The following is an 18,280-nucleotide window of genomic DNA, read 5'->3' as shown; positions in this document are numbered from 1 at the left end:
TGATAAATATGAGGCACTCTCGAGCAGTATTCCCGGCATGTCTGCATGATTGTCAGTAACTTAAAGCGTTGGTGAAAAGTGTCAGAAGTTGAGAATTGTGGAATATAAAGTCTGCAGATGGCCGTGGCTCGCCGCGCCGCCGTGGGCGGCAGGTAGCGGTCACCGGAAACGCGGGACAATACGGCGCTTTTGGGGCTAGTCCGGCATCCGGAGCCGCCTGTGCTGGGCAACACGTGGCGGAGACGGGAATTTCGTTTGCCTAGGGGCGTCATGACATACTCGATCACTGGCTAGATCTCAGAAATGCAGCTGGAGGGATTTTAGTGATGATAGAGGGTTCGACATTGGCCGAAACGGAGTATTCTTCCGCAGCGTTTCCGTACGCGTGGGAGACGGGAGAATGGTGGAGAGAGACTTCGCCTTCAGCCATCGAGCGGTACAGACTTGGAGACGGCGTCTCGGCCATGGTCTTCGAAGGGAGATATACGGTCTGTATCGCAGCACTGCACCAACGCGTGTTCCGTGCAGAGTTCTGCGGTTAGAGCTCTTTGTGTGCTCAGAAGCGAGATTTTCACCAACGCTTAACCACTTCTAACCACTTACCTAATATTCTTGATCTGGTCGTTATCCTTGCGAGGTGCCGAGTATTTATCAACGCAGCTGCCGGTAATAGGAGCGCGTAGTTGCAAATTGTTAATGTGCCATTCTCAGGAGTGTATGGGTGGACAAAGAAATTCACACTTTCTTTTTATTTGTTGTAAATTTTGTCAGTTGTGGGGATATCAAATTAAAATGACAGTATTACAATCGAATTAGCGACTTCATTGTAGCTAGCATTTACCCTGTCCCAGTAAGCTTTACATGTACTCTAGTCACTTCACAACTTGCCCAGACGAGAAGGAAAGAAGGTTTGCAGTCTTCTATGTCGGCGACGGACAAATAAGTTTACAAAGAGACTGGTGAAATAATAGAAACTACAACTTTTATGAAAAATTTTTAGAACTCTCTGTGTTACTCTTCATTAGGCTTTTTTAGTGTATAAAAGAAATGGTTTCATCCACAGCACTGCGTCTGTGAGGCCTGTATCAGTACCTATGTGTCAAGCAACTGGAGAGCAAGTTACTGAAATCACGAATAAGTTCGTCGTTAATGATGAAGATTTGATGTCACTCATCTACGACGAACAAAATTATTATGAAGATTTACGTGGATCTTCTCATTATCTTCTCTCTCTCTCTCTCTCTCTTTCTCTCTCTCTGTTTCTCTCTCTGTCTCACTCTCTCTTTGATGACAAACAGTTCTATAATACGTAGTCCTCTTTTACTTGTTACAGGTTAATTTTTCAATTACAGACGTGAATAACAATGCTTACAATCCTAAAGATTATTACTTACCGATTTTCTCTTGTACTTCACTGTCCATGACTGATAAGAACAAACTCACTGGTTTCGCTGATACTCAGCCAAAAACGAATTTTATAAATAAAATAAAGATCGCAGTTCTGGAAAAAAAGTATGATCTTCCAATTTGAACGAAAGAAACAGAAGAAGGAAGCGCTAGAAATGACAGAATGACATTCATCAACTCCGAAACAAGTGAAAGATATCAGGAGAGCACGAGGTCGTTATGGACAAGTGACGACGGGAACACTAAAAAGGGCAATGGCAGTCGCATTCGTACAATTGTCAGAAAAAAAACAGAGTTTATTGCTACTGATATCTGGGTGAAAAGCTTCAAACGTAAATATTTACTAATACTGCGAAAATTCGCCAAATTTTTCTAGCAAAGCTTATCTTGCCTTTTCGAAGAAATGGTGAAAGCAGCAGAGAAAATTTGTATACAGGTGAGACACATAGCGCCAAGCTTCGGTTCTTATTATCTAATTGTAAATGACCAAGCTAGATGCTAGTATTAACTAACGTACCCCAAATATATTGTTTACAAGAGCGAAAAGACAGTTTTCGTAAAAACTCAATCTGTCCTAAACCACCCACACTTGCACAGTGAAGTACAGTTTCAGGAAAACTGTTGTCCCTTGTATTTTTAAGGTATGCAGATGGCTGCCAATAAATTTTCTCCTCGAGTATCTGCTGGTGTAAACAAACCAGGATAGTGAAAGCTCCTTGCCTTTCCGTCTAGTTTCCTAGAACGACGGTTTCCAGCTGGACGCTAACTTATAGCAGTTTTATCGTTGTTGCCATTTTCTCCTTTTATATGGTGGAGATTTAAAACGCGCTATTGTTGCATGTATGAAGAGAAAAAGAGTACAGGAATGAAAATTAGAACATCCAGAATGTACTGCAAAACTTGCATTATAAGTGGACTTGACCCTCCGCTGCCCGCAGTAAGACACTGAAGGGTGAGAAACAACTTTCTGATAAGACGGGGATGCATTTGAAAAGAAAATCGAGTTACGGAAGGGGCACATTCTGACAAATACAGTCCAATTCACTAAGCTCACTGGCGTTAAGGAAGGTGTGAGGTTTGAAGAAGTCACTGACCTTCAAAGAATTACAAGGAGCAGCGTTTTGAGGACATTCCCAATCTTACTTCAGTTTCGGAGACCGTTTGCGGATCCAGTTGAAAGCGCCACTGTACATGTGGAGAAGTAACTTTTTCACCTGTAACGAAATTCCCTTTTTAATGACAAATATTTCTAGGTTAAAGCTGTCCAGGACATCTACACCGGTTTCTGCAGGTAGAATTTTCACATCACCATAATGAGTGTGTGAAAGTGTTGTAGTATTTTCTTCGACATATTGTGGGAAAGGCCTTTCTTCGATTATTAAACTAAATAAGTAGCAATTGCGTGACAACCTAAATGCAAGTGACTGCGTCAGTCAGTATCGCGATAGTTTGTGTCAGATAAAAATTATATAATTTCTTCACCAAACCAAAAATAATTAAATAACAAAGAAAATGGGGTTTGTTTGTGATCTGTGTTGTTAAGAAAGACGAAGAATAAAGCAAAGTAGTATAGAGTCTAGACTGCATTTCCGTTTAAACGCAGCATGACCGCAGTTTCCCCTCTCCCCCTTCCACACTCTCAGACAGATTGGGGTGGTGGTGGGGGAAGCGTGCACTGAGGCCGAGCGCTACAGCACAAGTGCCAATGCACGTCTCGCCAGCCAAATCCTTGGCTGCTCCTGCACTAGTCCCTGAGACACGGACTCTAATGCTATAACAAAGACGTGAATTTTGTTTCAATATTTTTTAAAATATTTTCTTATTTTGTACTAGCGAAAATAGTATTTCTTCAGTAATTTCTAAATTTCACTTGTAATGAAAAAATGTTGTTTTCTATCGAATATCCATTTGTTAAACGATTATCAACAACCTTTTTTAATCTTATGTAAGTTACTGTTACACCAGTTAACGTCAGTAGCAAAATGTTACAATGAGTCAGGTATTTTACATTTGACGGAAACTAAACTGTTACAGTAACAACAACTCTGGATAATAACACCGACCAACTAAAGCTGTTTCTCAAATTTGTTACATCAAAAAATTGATATTGTTCAAGTTGCTTGCTTGGTGATTTGTATTTCGGCAGCACAGCTGTGTTCAAATTTCATTTTCTTTATTGATGCAAAGATTTCAGAATTTAGTTAAAACAATGAAATCTTCATTTGGGAGGTTAATGAGGTTTGACTATGTAGGTAAACGTTGCTTTGAGTTAACACAGTTTGATAGTAACATAGAGAGATTTCTATGGTCATTATTTTCAGGAGATTTGCTTTTTTTTTAAAATCATTACCTTTTACTTTTTTCAATAATCTAAAAGCATACCCAACATTTCTGTTTGTTATTTCGTAAAGTACTTTCTGTTGGTTTCGTAGGTGAACTGTTTCATCAGCATATATTTGTTCAGATAAGTTACATAATAAATTTCTGTTCTTTTAATAACATGGTTAATGAAAAGAATTCTCCAACTGGACTGACGATCGAATTGAAAAATAGCTTCACTGGCTTGCTTTGGGTTATACAAGATTTTTGTGTTTTTCGGAAACGATTGCCTTAATGTTCTTAATCACAGTCATTTGTAGTGCGTTAGAGAGGGAAATATTATTCATACTGTGCCCTGCTCTGAACTCTAACTTTACCTTGGAATAAATAGGTGAGTTCCTATCTGAGTTCTTTTGTTGGTCATGGCACCTTGATGCCCTTTTGCAAACTGGCATCATATTCCTCGAAAGTGCTGTTGAAACTGCTTGAGCCCCCAGTGAGCCGTGCGCGACTTGTGTTCCCGCCGTCATGTATTTTACACCCCGTTTTTAACGTACTTCCACCTCACTACGTTAATTTAAATTAATACTGTCACTGAGATGCTGCTTTGTCTCACAGTGACCGGCGCTATCAGCGTGTATCGATATATCCCCTCTCATAGTATCTTTGCTCTACTGCTATTACTTCCTGGTTGTTGTCTGTCATAAGGCAGTTCGGGTCGCGAGTTCGGGCTGCCAGTCAGCTGGAACATGTCTGGAGCGCAGTCCGGACCTGCCATTAGGGGAGTTGCAGTGCAGCACTAGTGCAGTCGGGTTGGAACAGTGAGGTCTGCGTCGGCATGGCTCGCCCGACCATTGCTGCCACGCATCACTTGAATCGGGCCACGGTCTTGGTGGATCATCGGTCGGACGTCTAACTGGACGACGCTTTTTGGCTCGCCGATCGTTCATGAGTCGGCTGTGTGTGTGCGTGTGCGTGTGCGTGCGTGCATCGACTCCCGATTTGTCTTCGTGCGTGCTTACTCACTGTTTGGTATCGTTCAGGTCTTTGTGCAATTGTTTGTCAGGTTGTGTGTGTAGTTGGCATTATTTTCACTGACGACTATTTTAGATGTTGTCGGAATTGTGAGGGCAATCTGTCGGTTGCTGCGGACCAGGGAAGTTATCTCCGCGTGGTACAGTCGGCTGGGTCCGCTGGCGGTCCCTGCACAGTGTCGGAGCATCTGTGGAGCTGTCCCATCGCCACGAGCTTCGTGGTTCACCGACCCAGGAAGTCAAAGTTGAGTAGTGGTTTGTTCAAATGTTCAGATGTGTGTGAAATCTTATGGGACTTAACTGTTAAGGTCATCAGTCCCTAAACGTACACACTACTTAACCTAAATTATCCTAAGGACAAACGCACACACCCATGCCCGGGGGAGGACTCGAACCTCCGCCGGGACCAGCAGCATAGTCCATGACTACAGCGCCTCAGACACCTCGGCTAATCCCGTAGCAGTAGTGGTTTCAAGTACCCAAGCCACGTCCATTCATGTTTTGTGGTTCGTTTCGGTGGTTCGCTGTTGGGGAGGTTTTCCTGTGAGCAACACAGGGTGTTTGTCTTGCTGAAATTTAGCCGCCATGCGGTGGAATTAACTGTGGTGTCACCGCCAGACAACACACTTTCTAGGTGGTAGCTTTAAATCGGCCGCGGTCCATTAGTACATGTCGAACCCGCGTGTCGCCACTGTCAGTGATCGCAGACCGAGCGCCGCCACACGGTAGGTCTAGAGAGACTTACTAGCACTCGCCCCAGTTGTACAGACGACTTAGCTAGCGATTCAACACTGACGAAGCCTCGCTTATTTGCAGAGAAGATAGTTAGAATAGCCTTCAGCTAAGTCAATGGCTACGACCTAGCAATGCGCCATTAACAGTTATATTCTTTATAAGTACCGTCAAGCACGATGTATACAAATGATGGATTAAAGTTAAGTATTCCAGCAGCTGCGTACTTTTCTTTATAGCATTCATTCCGTATCCTGTTTCAGACCTCACGCCAGCCTGCGTGAGTTTAACGCGTGCATTTCGGCCTCCTCTCTCAATTAGTGTGCGTAGTGTTGGCTAACTGCCAACACTACATTAACTATATTGGCTGACTACAATTCAAGTGCACCAGCGGAATTTTCTGCCTTCTGGCCGTTAGAGTTCCGGTTACCTGCCCTGACCACTAACGTAATTTCAGGCAGTGTCCTTTCCTCACCTTTTGTCGCTGTCCAACACGGTGTATAGTTTTGACAGCTTAATACATATACATACTTGATGTGGATAATCAAGCTCATAACATTTTGTGTTTGAATTCTCATGTACCGATTGGTGGCAAGCAAGTCGTTTGTCAGTCGGTCCGTGGCTGTCCCTTGGTTGGGTTCCGACGGATCAAGTGTAGTTGGGCTCATCACCTTTCACACCTAAGTGAACGAGGGCAAATCGACCCCCTGGAGGCTTCTGAGTGCAGTTGACTTTACTGGCTTTCATACAGGTGTTTAATTGTCTGTTTATAATCTATCATAGCCAATTATTCTTGGTTTTACTGTGTTTTATGTAAGTAAGTTTGAATTCCGGCAAGCGGATATTTGCTGAAAGGTTATTGCCGTTGTGTTGCCTCTTCTTTTAGTCCGGTTTCAGCTACTTAAAACTTAAGGCTTATGGTTATATTTTTTTAATTTTGGAAAATTAATTGTGGGCCTTCGGCCTTGGAACCTTATTCTTTGGATTGGATTGGATTGTTTGAGGGAAGAGACCAAACAGCGAGTTCATCGGTCTCATCGGATTAGGGAGGACGGGAAAGGAAGTCGGCCGTGCCCTTTCAAAGGAACGGTCCCGGCATTTGCCTGGGGCGATTTAGGGAAATCACAGGAAACCTAAATCAGGATGGTCGGACGCGGGAATGAACCGTTGTCCTCTCGAATGCGAGTCCAGTATGCTAACCACTGCGCCACCTCGCTCGGTGAACCTTATTCTTAAAATTACCTTTCAAGCTTAAACATTTCTCCTTCAGCCTTTGAAAGGTTATGGTAATATATTTTAAAATCTTGAAAATTTAATTGTGGGCCTTAAGCCGCTTGTATTGCATCTTGTTTATGTTTGTCTATCCACCCTCGTGATATATATATATATATTATTTTATTTGTAGTTGTAACTGCGTGTTGTCAGTCATTTGAAATTTACCATGTTGATTTTTAAGATTTCTTGTTTGGAAGCTTTCAGCCGTGAAAGAGTTGGATTTTGAAACTCGTAGTTTTAAAAGTTCGGCTGTGTGCCTTTTGGTTGTAAATGTGTTATTAAATTACAGCAAATTACAGTTTTAAGTTGAAACTGACCCCAACCTTATTTTGCCCTTTCCACAGTCCTAATCACCTGTTCTGCCCAGCGGGTTTAGCGGCCCGGTTGCCTCAATTTCCGTTTAGAACATTGCCATACTCTCTAAGGGACCCAGAGTCCAGTTTATGCTGTGCATCTCTCTCTGGGACCGAGCGGCCTTTGTAATCGAGATAGCGAATCGGCTCCGTTCGAGTTTATCTGCGTGAGGGCACACAGTGCACGGGTTGTTGACACAAAAGCGGCAGCGGGCGTGAGCGGCACCTGCGGATGTTGGCGGTATACACGGCGCAGCCTCCTGCAGCTCGCGTTCCGTTTCAACGGAGCGTTGCCAGAACTCTCGGTTGTTTACATTCCATTAGAACTACGTACGAGCGCCAGTTTAGTCAGGACAGAAGTTCCACATAGGATTCTAGCGCCAACACGCGCATGGGCCCTTCGCCCACATCTCAGCTACTGATTGACGAGGCGTAGAATTCCAAAGATTTTCAGCTTCTCAATATTTCGCATTCATATTCATCCCCTTTCATTTAAGTATTATAGGTAATTCAGTTTTCTTCCGTGTTGTCACCCTCGCTGAAGCATCGTTTCCATCGAATAGATTGGAAGCGAATAAAAGTTAAATGTGTATTCATACAACAGTCTGCCAGTAGTTGCAGAGGTACCTACTCCAGAAGTCACACGGTGTAAGTTAAGCGACGGCATTAGGTTTGGTCACATAATAATAATAATGTCGTGTGACTAGGGCCACCCGTCGGGTAGACTGTTCGCTGGGTGCAAGTCTTTCGATGTGACGCCACTTCAGCGACTTGCATGTCGATGGGGATGAGATGATGATAATTAGGACAACAAAACACCCAGTCCCTGAGCGGAGAAAATCTCCGACCCAGCCGGGAATCGTTCCCGGGCCCTTAGGATTGACATTCTGTCGCGCTGACCACTCATCTACCGGGGGCGGACTTTGGTCACATACAGTAACTCGTTAATAATGGGATGCTGTTACGTTGATCGGATCAATACACAATATTCGTATCCAGTCACTCCAAATTACCTCTCATGGTCGTTCTCTATCAATTACATCTTTGGGGGATAATAATAAATTAATTCTTGGTAGATTGCGTAACCCTTCTGATCCTGCTCGCAAAATCAAAAAAGAATGCCTCTGAGCACTATGGGACTTAACTTCTGAGCTCATCAGTCCCCTGGAACTTTTTTTTTTTTGTCAACAGTCTACTAATTATTTGCTTGACGTATTCCAATCTCTGTCTTCCTCTACAGTTTTTGCCCTCTACAGCTCCCTCTAGTACCATGGAAGTCATTCCCTCACATCTTAGCAGATGTCCTCTCCGATTCTGCGTAGAACGTCCTCATTCCTTACCTTATCAGTCCACCTAATTTTTAACATTCGTCTATAGCACCACATCTCAAATGCTTCGATTCTCTTCGGTTCCAGTTTTCCCACAGTCCATGTTTCACTACCATACAATGCTGTACTCCAGACATACATCCTCAGAAATTTCTTCCTCAAATTAAGGCCGATATTTGATATTAGTAGACTTCTCTTGCCCAGAAATGCCTTTTTTGCAATAGCGAGTCTGCTTTTGATGTCCTCCTTGCTCCGTCCGTCATTGGTTATTTTACTGCCTAGGTAGCAGAATTCCTTAACTTCATTGACTTCGTCACCATCAATCCTGATAAGTTTCTCGCTGTTCTCATTTCTACTACTTCTCATTACCTTCGTCTTTCTCCGATTTACTCTGAAATCATACTGTGTACTCATTAGACTGTTTATTCTGTTCAGCAGATCATTTAATTCTTCTTCACTTTAACTCAGGATTGCAATGTCATCAGCGAATCGTATCATTGATATCCTTTCACCTTGTATTTTAATTCCACCCCTGAACATTTCTTTTATTCCCATCATTGCTTCCTCGATGTACAGATTGAATAGTAGGGGCGAAAGGCTACAGCCTTGTCTTACACCCGTCTTAATACGAGCACTTCGTTCTTGGTTGTTGTACATATTGTATATGACCCGTCTCTCCCTATAACTTACCCCTACATTTTCAGAATCTCGAACAGCTTGCACCATTTTATATTGTCGAACGCTTTTTCCAGGTCGTCAAATCCTATGAAAGTGTCTTGATTTTTCTTTAGCCTTGCTTCCATTATTAGCCGTAACGTCAGAATTGCCTCTCTCGTCCCTTTACTTTTCCTAAAACCAAACTGATCGTCACCTAGCGCATTCTCAATTTTCTTTTCCGTTCTTCTGTATATTATTCTTGTAAGCAGCTTCGATGCCTGAGCTGTTAAGCTGATTGTGCGATAATTCTCGCACTTGTCAGCTCTTGCCGTCTTCGGAATTGTGTGGATGATGCTTTTCCGAAACTCAGATGGTATATCGCCAGACTCATATATTCTACACACCGACGTAAATAGTCGTTTTGTTGCCAATTCCCCCAATGATTTTAGAAATTCTGATGGAATGTTATCTATCCCTTCTGCCTTATTTGACCGTAAGTCCTCCAAAGCTCTTTTAAATTCCGATTCTAATACTGGATCCCCTATCTCTTCTAAATCGACTCCTGTTTCTTCTTCTATCACATCAGACAAATCTTTACCTCATAGAGGCTTTCAATGTATTCTTTCCACCTATCTGCTCTCTCCTCTGCATTTAACAGTGGAATTCCCGTTGCACTCTTAATGTTACCACAGTTGCTTTTAATGTCACCAAAGGTTGTTTTGAGTTTCCTGTATGCTGAGTCTGTCCTTCCGACAATCATATCTTTTTCGATGTGTTCACATTTTTTCTGCAGCCATTTCGTCTTAGCTTCCCTGCACTTCCTATTTATTTCATTCCTCAGCGACTTGTATTTCTGTATTCCTGATTTTCCCGGAACATGTTTGTACTTCCTCCTTTCATCAATCAACTGAAGTATTTCTTGTGTTACCCATGCTTTCTTCGCAGCTACCTTCTTTGTACCTATGTTTTCCTTCCCAACTTCTGTGATGGTCCTTTTTAGAGATGTCCATTCCTCTTCAACTGTACTGCCTACTGCGCAATTCCTTATTGCTGTATCTATAGCGTTAGAGAACTTCAAACGTGTCTCGTCATTCCTTAGTACTTCCGTGTCCCACTTCTTTGCTTATTGATTCTTCCTGACTAATGTCTTGAACTTCAGCCTACTCTTCATCATTACTATATATTGTGATCTGAGTGTATGTCTGCTCCTGGGTACGCCTTAGAATCCAGTATCTGATTTCGGAATCTCTGTCTGACCATGATGTAATGTAACTGAAATCTTCCCTTATCTCCCGGCCTTTTCCAAGTATACCTCCTCCTCTAGTGATTCTTGAACATTCGCTGTTACTAGCTGAAACTTGTTACAGAACTCAATTAGTCTTTTTCCTATTTCATTCCTTGTCCCAAGCCCAATTCTCCTGTAACCTTTTCTTCTACTCCTTCCCCTACAACTGCATTCCAGTCGCCCATGACTATTAGATTTTCGTCCCCCTTTACATACTGCATTACCCTTTCAATATCCTCATATACTTCCTCTATCTGTTCATCTTCAGCTTGCGACGTCGGCATGTATACCTGAACTATCGTTGTCGGTGTTGGTCTGCTGTCGATTCTGATTAGAACAACCCGGTCACTGAACTGTTCACAGTAACACACCCTCTGCCCTACCTTCCTATTCATAACGAATCCTACACCGGTTATACCATTTTCCGCTGCTATCGATATTACCCGATACTCATCTGACCAGAAATCCTTGTCTTCCTTCCACTTCACTTCACTGACGCCTACTATATCTAGATTGAGCCTTTGCATTTCCCTTTTCAGATTTTCTAGTTTCCCTACCACGTTCAAGCTTCTCACATTCCACGCCCCGACTCGTAGAACGTTATCCTTTCGTTGGTTATTCAATCTTTTTCTCATGGTAATCTCCCCCTTGGCAGTCCCCTCCCGGAGATCCGAATGGGGGACTATTCCGGAATCTTTTGCCAATGGAGAGATCATCATGACACTTCTTCAATTACAGGCCACATGTCCTGTAGATACACGTTACGTGTCTGTAATGCAGTGGTTTCCATTGCCTTCTCCATCCTCATGTCGTTGATCATTGCTGATTCTTCCGCCTTTAGGGGTAATTTCCCACCCCTGGGACAAGAGAGTGCCCTGAATCTCTATCCGCTCCTCCGCCCTCTTTGATAAGGCCGTTGGTAGAATGAGGCTGACTTCTTATGCCGGAAGTCTTCGGCCGCCAATGCTGATTATTTATCAAAATTTAGGCAGTGGCGGGGATCGAACCCGGGACCGAAGACGTTTTGATAATGAATTACAGACACTACCTTTTTTTTTCCTTTTTTTGTTAAATTTTGAGTTCGCTGTTGATCGATTAACTCAGTTTTTTTATTACAGAAGGCAGCTAACCCTCTGACCGAACACGCTGAGCTACCGTGCCGGCACCCCTAGACCACGGGTACTACCCTAGAACTTGGAACTACTTAAACCTAACTAACCAAGGACATCACACACATCCATGCCTGAGGCAGGATTCGAACCTGCGACCGTAGCGGTCGCGCGGTTCCAGACTGTAGCGCCTAGAACCGTTCTGCCACCCCGGCCGGCTGCGCAAATTCAGTCGTCCAATATTGCAGGTTTGTCTTTTACGGATCAGGAACACAAACTCTTCTATTAATGAATATTCTCTGGGTGTTTGCGCGCAGTGCATTGCGCTTCTTTTCCTCCATCATCCCCGCCCCATCGAGAGGGTGGCCATCCTTACGAACAGAAAAAAATGGTTCAAATGGCTCTGAGCACTATGGGAGTTAACATCGGAGGTCAACCTAGAACTACTTAAACCTAACTAACCTAAGGACATCACACACATCCATGCCCGAGGCAGGATTTGAACCTGCGACCGTAGCAGTCGCGCGGTTCCGGACTGAAGCGCCTAGAACCGCTCGGCTACCGCGGCAGGCCCTCACAACTATTTTTGAAGTACAAAAAGTGAATTTATTTTAGTAAAATTTATGTGCATTGTAGTATAGGTCTTTCATTAGTTTTCCACATAATCACCATTTACCTCAATACATTCTGTCATTCGTGGGACGAGTTTTTTGATTCCTGTTTCATTGACGTCTCCCACCGCCTTTTTCAGCCACCTCTTCACTTCGGTTTTGACCTAATCGTCGTCGGAAAAATGTTTTCCACGGAGGTGTTCCCTCAATTTAGTGAACAGATGTTAGTCACTAGGTGCGATATCGGCGCTGTGAGAGGGGTGGCTTAAGACATCCCAACCAAACGAAGTCAACAACTCTTGTGTATGGACGCTCGTTGCCATGAAGGAGACAGTCTCCCGTTTTCAGCATCCCGCGAGGTGGTTTGTTTCTTAAGGCTCTGCGAAGTTTCTTCGTGGTCTCACAATGTCTTGCAGCATTTATTGTTTCACCTCTTTCCAAAAAATCAACAAGCAGAACCCCTTTACTATCCCAAACCACTGACACCATGATTTTCCTCGCTGTTTGCTGAGTTTTGAGTTTTTCGCCTGAAGTAGGATGAGTATGGCGCCACTGCATTGATTGTCGTTTGCTCTCTTGAGTATGATGATACGCCCAAGTTTCATCTCCTGTCACTATAGAGTTGAGAAAAGCCCCGCCTTCAGCCTCAAATGGTCAGGAAACTCGAGAGCGGCACTGACTGTTCATTTTGTGTGCTTCGGTAGGCATCTTACGCATCCACTGCAATAATTTAGTCGATTCGTTACGATGTTATGAACAACAGTTCCTGAAATTTTTGGGCAAACTGCATGAAGGTCGCCTAATGTCGAACGGCTATCAGAGAGAAGATGTTCTTCACTTTTCTCCACCACATCATCAGTCACGACAGACGGCCTTCTATCTTCATTGTGAATTTCCGTCCTTCCAGAACTGAAATTCCGTGCCCGTTTCGTCGCACGTTGCCTTCACAATACGTCCTCTCCGTGAACTGAATTTCGCGATGAAGCGCACCGGCGTTCATGCCCTTAGCATTTAGGTAGCGAATTACAGCGCGCACTTCGCACTTGGTGGGAACGGGAATGAGAACGCACATTTCTAGCAGTCATCTCAACGCTAATCAACGAGCTATTGGCTGTTGGGAATGTTCGTTGCTTCCGCCGGCTTCCCGCTACACGGCAGTGGTACCAACTTCCCCCACGGACATTCCATGCTAAAGCTACATGCGTTGTAACCTTAGTTTCAGTATAACCTCGTAATAGCTGTACCAATTTTCGTTGAAATCGATGCAACGATTTAGGAGGGGATGTTGAACAGCTCGTATTTTATTCCTGGTTGTTTCAAAATGTGTAATTCACTGCAGTAGATGATATTCCCTCACGATTATTGAAATCCTTGAGAAAGCAGCCATAACAAACCTATTCCACCTTGTATGCACGACATAATTGGCCGAAATATTCTCGGGCTTCAAGTACAATATAATATTTCCTATTTCAAAGCAGGCAGATGTTAAGAGAATCACCAGTATACTACTTCAGGTGTAGATTTAAGGAAAGCGTTTGACAATGGTACCTGACAATGGTAACTGCTTTGCAGTCTTTGAAACTTTGAAGGAGGCAGACATGGGACGCAATGTAATCGAGCTGGGACCTCCACTAGTAGCGAAAATATTAATGAACTGCTCAACTTTGGACAATTCGGGTTGCAGTAAACGTGCCAGCAAATTCAGGAAGAGAGAACTGTACGGTATTTTGCTGATGTAACGATTGCGATTCCGTGTGTCATGCCGCTATTTCTCTTTAATATTGAACTGTCTTCAGCACTAGACGGAAGGCGCAGTCAGGCACCACGCTGATATTCCTCACACAGTAATAGTACAAAAAAAAGAAAAAGCGTCCCGAGTATATTTCCGGTAGAAAATTGACGTAAAACAAAAGACACTTTGAGAACAGCGTAATCACACGTGCAAAAAGTGCCGTCATACACTACCGTGTAGTCGTGTTGCAGAATTAGAGAGTGAGCAGAGCCTTGTGTTTCGAATACTGGCTTACGCTGATTTATTTTTACTTTATTTTGTAATTTTAGTCTACGTCGTATATCATCCGATTTATCGTTATACAGACATTACAGAAGATCCTACGCAACACATATGCAATTATTTAATGCCAACACAGAAACAAGAGAAGGCCCTAAATGTTTTCATCATTCCAGTTTTAAATACTATTTTGCCTTTAGCCGTATACTCTGTTCTCTTCCACGTAGCACGTTGTAGGTGTCGCCACCGCCGCCATCCCTTGTGAATGCTTTGAAAAGCTAATCATTGGCATATCACAGCCTCTTCTTCCTGTGGGTTAAATTTCGCGTCAATAGCACGACATCTTCGTGGTGTAGCAATTTCAATGGCCAGTAGTATATATCAACAATATCTGTATTATATGTTATTTTCTGGAAACGTATAAATAAATAAATAAAAATTATTTGTGTAACTGTCTGCATAAAAACGCTTTGTACGTAATACATCTGAACCACCTCCTTCGATTTTTGCTGGCTGGGACACGACCTTAGTGCAGTGTTCTGTGCTGCAAGCGCGCCCCACGCAGGCCCGGTGTACACCGCGCAAGCGACGCGCGCGGGATGTGCGTAATGCAGAGCCACAGCCGGTGAACTCCGCTGGCTGGGAACGCGCGCCCGCAGTTTGGGCATTGGAACCACGCCGCAGCCGCTGCTTCCCACGCCAAAAACACGAGCAATCCAGCGGCGACGGACGTCCGTCGGCGCGGGAGCGCGCCGATTGTAATCACAGGCAAACAGACTGACTGCGGCTGCGGGTGGGGGAGGGCAGGGGGCGGTTTGGGTGGGGGGCGGGAACACTGTGCACGGCGCATCGCCTGCCCGCAGCCACAGGCTGCGGCCGTGCGTGCTGCGAACTACGCTGAGTGACAGCTCCGAAAGCGGCACAGTGAAGTGCAGGGCCTCTGTTTCTTGTGACGCCATTTCCATCAGGTTACTGTCGCTGGGTACCTAAAACTAAATCAAGAAAAAAACAGTTCTGTGCGTGCAGTTCGGGACCGGACCGTACACTTTTCGTAAAAACGTCGAAAGAAAATCATAAAAAGTGTTTTGTGTGAATGTGTAATTTAATTATCAGTTTGTCGTCGTAAGTTCCTATGGGACCAAACTTTTGGGGGCATCGATCCCTAGGCTTACACACTACTTAATCTAACTTAAACTAACGTACGCTAAGGACAACACACACACCCCTGCCCGAGCGAGGTACTCGAATTTCCGACGGAAGTAGCCGCAAGAACCGTGGCATGGTGTCTCAGACGGCGCAGCTACACCGCGCAGCCTTTAATCATCAAAATGGTTCAAATGGCTCTGAACACTATGGGACTTAACTTCTGAGGACATCAGTCCCCTAGAACTTAGAACTACTTAAACCTAACTAACCTAAGGACATCACACACATCCATGCCCGAGGCAGGATTCGAACCTGCGACCGTAGTGGTCTCGCGGTTCCAGACTGAAGCGCCTAGAACCGCACGCCCACACCGCCCGGCTTTAATCATCAATCTCTTTTACACATAGTGGTTGCGTAGAGTAGACTAATGGTTGCTGAGTAGATAAATCCCAAGTTTGGTCTGTCGTCGCTAGCCACTATTTTGGGGATGGGCCAGCCACGTAAGTGGCTTGCGCCGGTTTTCTTTTTTTCACATTCCTTCCGTCGCTGCCGTAGCTGTCGCATTAGGGTGAAACTGAAACTTTTATGTTTTTTTTTTTTTTTTGACTCCTTTCGAAGCGAGCATTCCTTTGACTTGGGCTTTATTTAATTACGAGCATATTTACGAGTCGTTGAGACGACATTTTTCGTTATTTTGTAATTTTCAATTTAATACTGATTTTCATTTGATTTCTAGCGAATACTTTTATTGACCCGCTCTCGATCCTAGGAGCGCTGCAGAACCTCTTCACAATGCCACACGACTCGAAGTCCTAGATAAGCCACGATACCCCATTTTATTTTATAAACGTGCATGGAGTGACACTAGTAAGATGACGTCACAGGCAAAACAAATAATGCGTTACAAACACGTACAGAAAACATCTAACTGTTGTGGAGACAAGCATTGGGTACGTTTTATTAGTGTCATAGGTATTAGCGATTCAACTCTGACGGTATTTTGTCACATACAAGCGTTCGGCCGACGACCGAATAATTTTCGCGTCAGCCGCGTGGTATTAGCCGAGCGGTCTGCGGCGCTGCAGTCATGGACTGTGCGGCAGGTCCCAGCGGAGGTTCGGGTCCTCCCTCGGGCATGGGTGTGTGTGTTTGTCCTTAGGATAATTTAGGTTAAGTAGTGTGTAAGCTTAGGGAATGATGACCTTAGCAGTTAAGTCCCATAAGATTTCACACACATTTGAACATTTTGAGTTTTCGCGTCAAAAGTGAAGCTGAGCAAGCGGGTTTCAGGAGACAGAGAAGTTGTTGCGACCAGATACGGGCCCTAACAATTTTCATATCAGCTGGTTTCCAAGAAAACATGAAGACGGCTGTCGTGTTCGTAGACCTAACCGCGCTATATGACATAATCTCGAGAGAAGGGGTGATATACAAATTACGAAAAACAATCCGATGCCGAAAAACTGAAACTCTCATCAGCATCATGATAAACAATAGATATTTCCGTCTTTACTTTGGAGAAAATGTCAGCAAGGAGAGGAAACTAAGTAATGGTCTAATACTGGGTTTAAATGCTCGAAGCACTATGGGAGTTAACATCTGAGGTCATCAGGCCCCTAGACTTAGAACTACTTAAACCTAACTAACCTGAGGACATCACACACATCCCTGCCCCAGGCGGGATTCGAACCTGCGACCGTTGCAGCAGCGCGGTTTTGGACTGAAGCACCTAGAACGCTCGGCCACAGCGGTCGGCTCTAATACAAGACTCCGTCTTATCCCCACTATTATTCAACGTTTATATGTCTGATAACCCCAAAACCAGGTCAACAAAATTCTGCTACGTGGACAATAACGCTCTAGCTTGTAGAACCCAGGATCTGGATCAAGCATAGACAGTTCTCACAGAAGACCTAGCCGTTTTGAGCTCATATTTTAGAAAGTGGCCACTTAAACACATTACAATTAAAACTGAAGTATGTACATTCGATCTGTACAACAAACAAGCTAACGCGGAGCTCAGGATGAAACTTAATGGAAACACTGTTTACCCTATAAATACCCTAAGTACCTCCGCGTTACCCTTGACCGCACCCTTTGATATAGAAAAATCTTGAAAATTCTGCTTCCAGATTAAGTACTGGTAACAATAGTATTCAAAAATTGTGTGGAATGACATGGGCGCCTCGCGCGTATCATCCACTGCGCTTGTCTTCTCAGTTGCCGAGCTGAACCACACTATGCGATAAATAGGTGGAATAATCTGACCAACACCTACTTTTTGGCTTCCTCTGCCGAGCAAGATCCATCCACCCGCAATCCGTAGAAGCGAGGCCTTGCTTAGGGAATACCTCGAGCTACAGGAGAAGCTGGAACTACCCATACAGGAAGACATTCCAAGTCTTCGACGAAATACACTGCTTTCAAGAAACCCACCTCTGTGGCAAGCAGAACAGCTAGATGCCAGTAACTAGATGCCAGTAATACCGGAGTGGCACAGAACTCGACAGGAAAGCATGGGTCAAACGGAACAAAGCTCGCACTGGGCATGGACGATGTGCAGACCCTCTTTACAAACTGGGTGCTACAGGTCTCTGGTTTGTGACTGTGGGGATTCGAATCAGACAATCAAGAAGCATTCCTGTCAGGGGAGTTGAAGCGACCTTATGGAACCTGTCGATACACCTCTTATATGGATTCGGAACTTACATTTTTTTTTTTTTTTTTTTTTTGTAATCAGTCTACTGACTGGTTTGATGCGGCCCGCCACGAATTCCTTTCCTGTGCTAACCTCTTCATCTCAGAGTAGCACTTGCAACCTACGTCCTCAATTATTTGCTTGACGTATTCCAATCTCTGTCTTCCTCTACAGTTTTTGCCCTCTACAGCTCCCTCTAGTACCATGGAAGTCATTCCCTCATGTCTTAGCGGATGTCCTATCATCCTGTCCCTTCTCCTTATCAGTGTTTTCCACATATTCCTTTCCTCTCCGATTCAGCATAGAACCTGCTCA

General features: G+C 44.1%; 1 protein-coding gene across 1 annotated transcript in view; it reads left to right on the top strand.

Annotated features, from left to right (window-relative positions):
- Positions 1 to 18,280, top strand: part of LOC126416851 (uncharacterized) — a 1,707,974-nt gene that overhangs the window by 1,174,527 nt on the left and 515,167 nt on the right. The window lies entirely within an intron of this gene.

Source organism: Schistocerca serialis, chromosome 8, assembly GCF_023864345.2.
Source record: "Schistocerca serialis cubense isolate TAMUIC-IGC-003099 chromosome 8, iqSchSeri2.2, whole genome shotgun sequence".
NCBI lineage: Eukaryota > Metazoa > Arthropoda > Insecta > Orthoptera > Acrididae > Schistocerca > Schistocerca serialis.
Note: the sequence above shows the minus strand (reverse complement) of the source record. Positions and strands in the feature narration are given on the sequence as shown.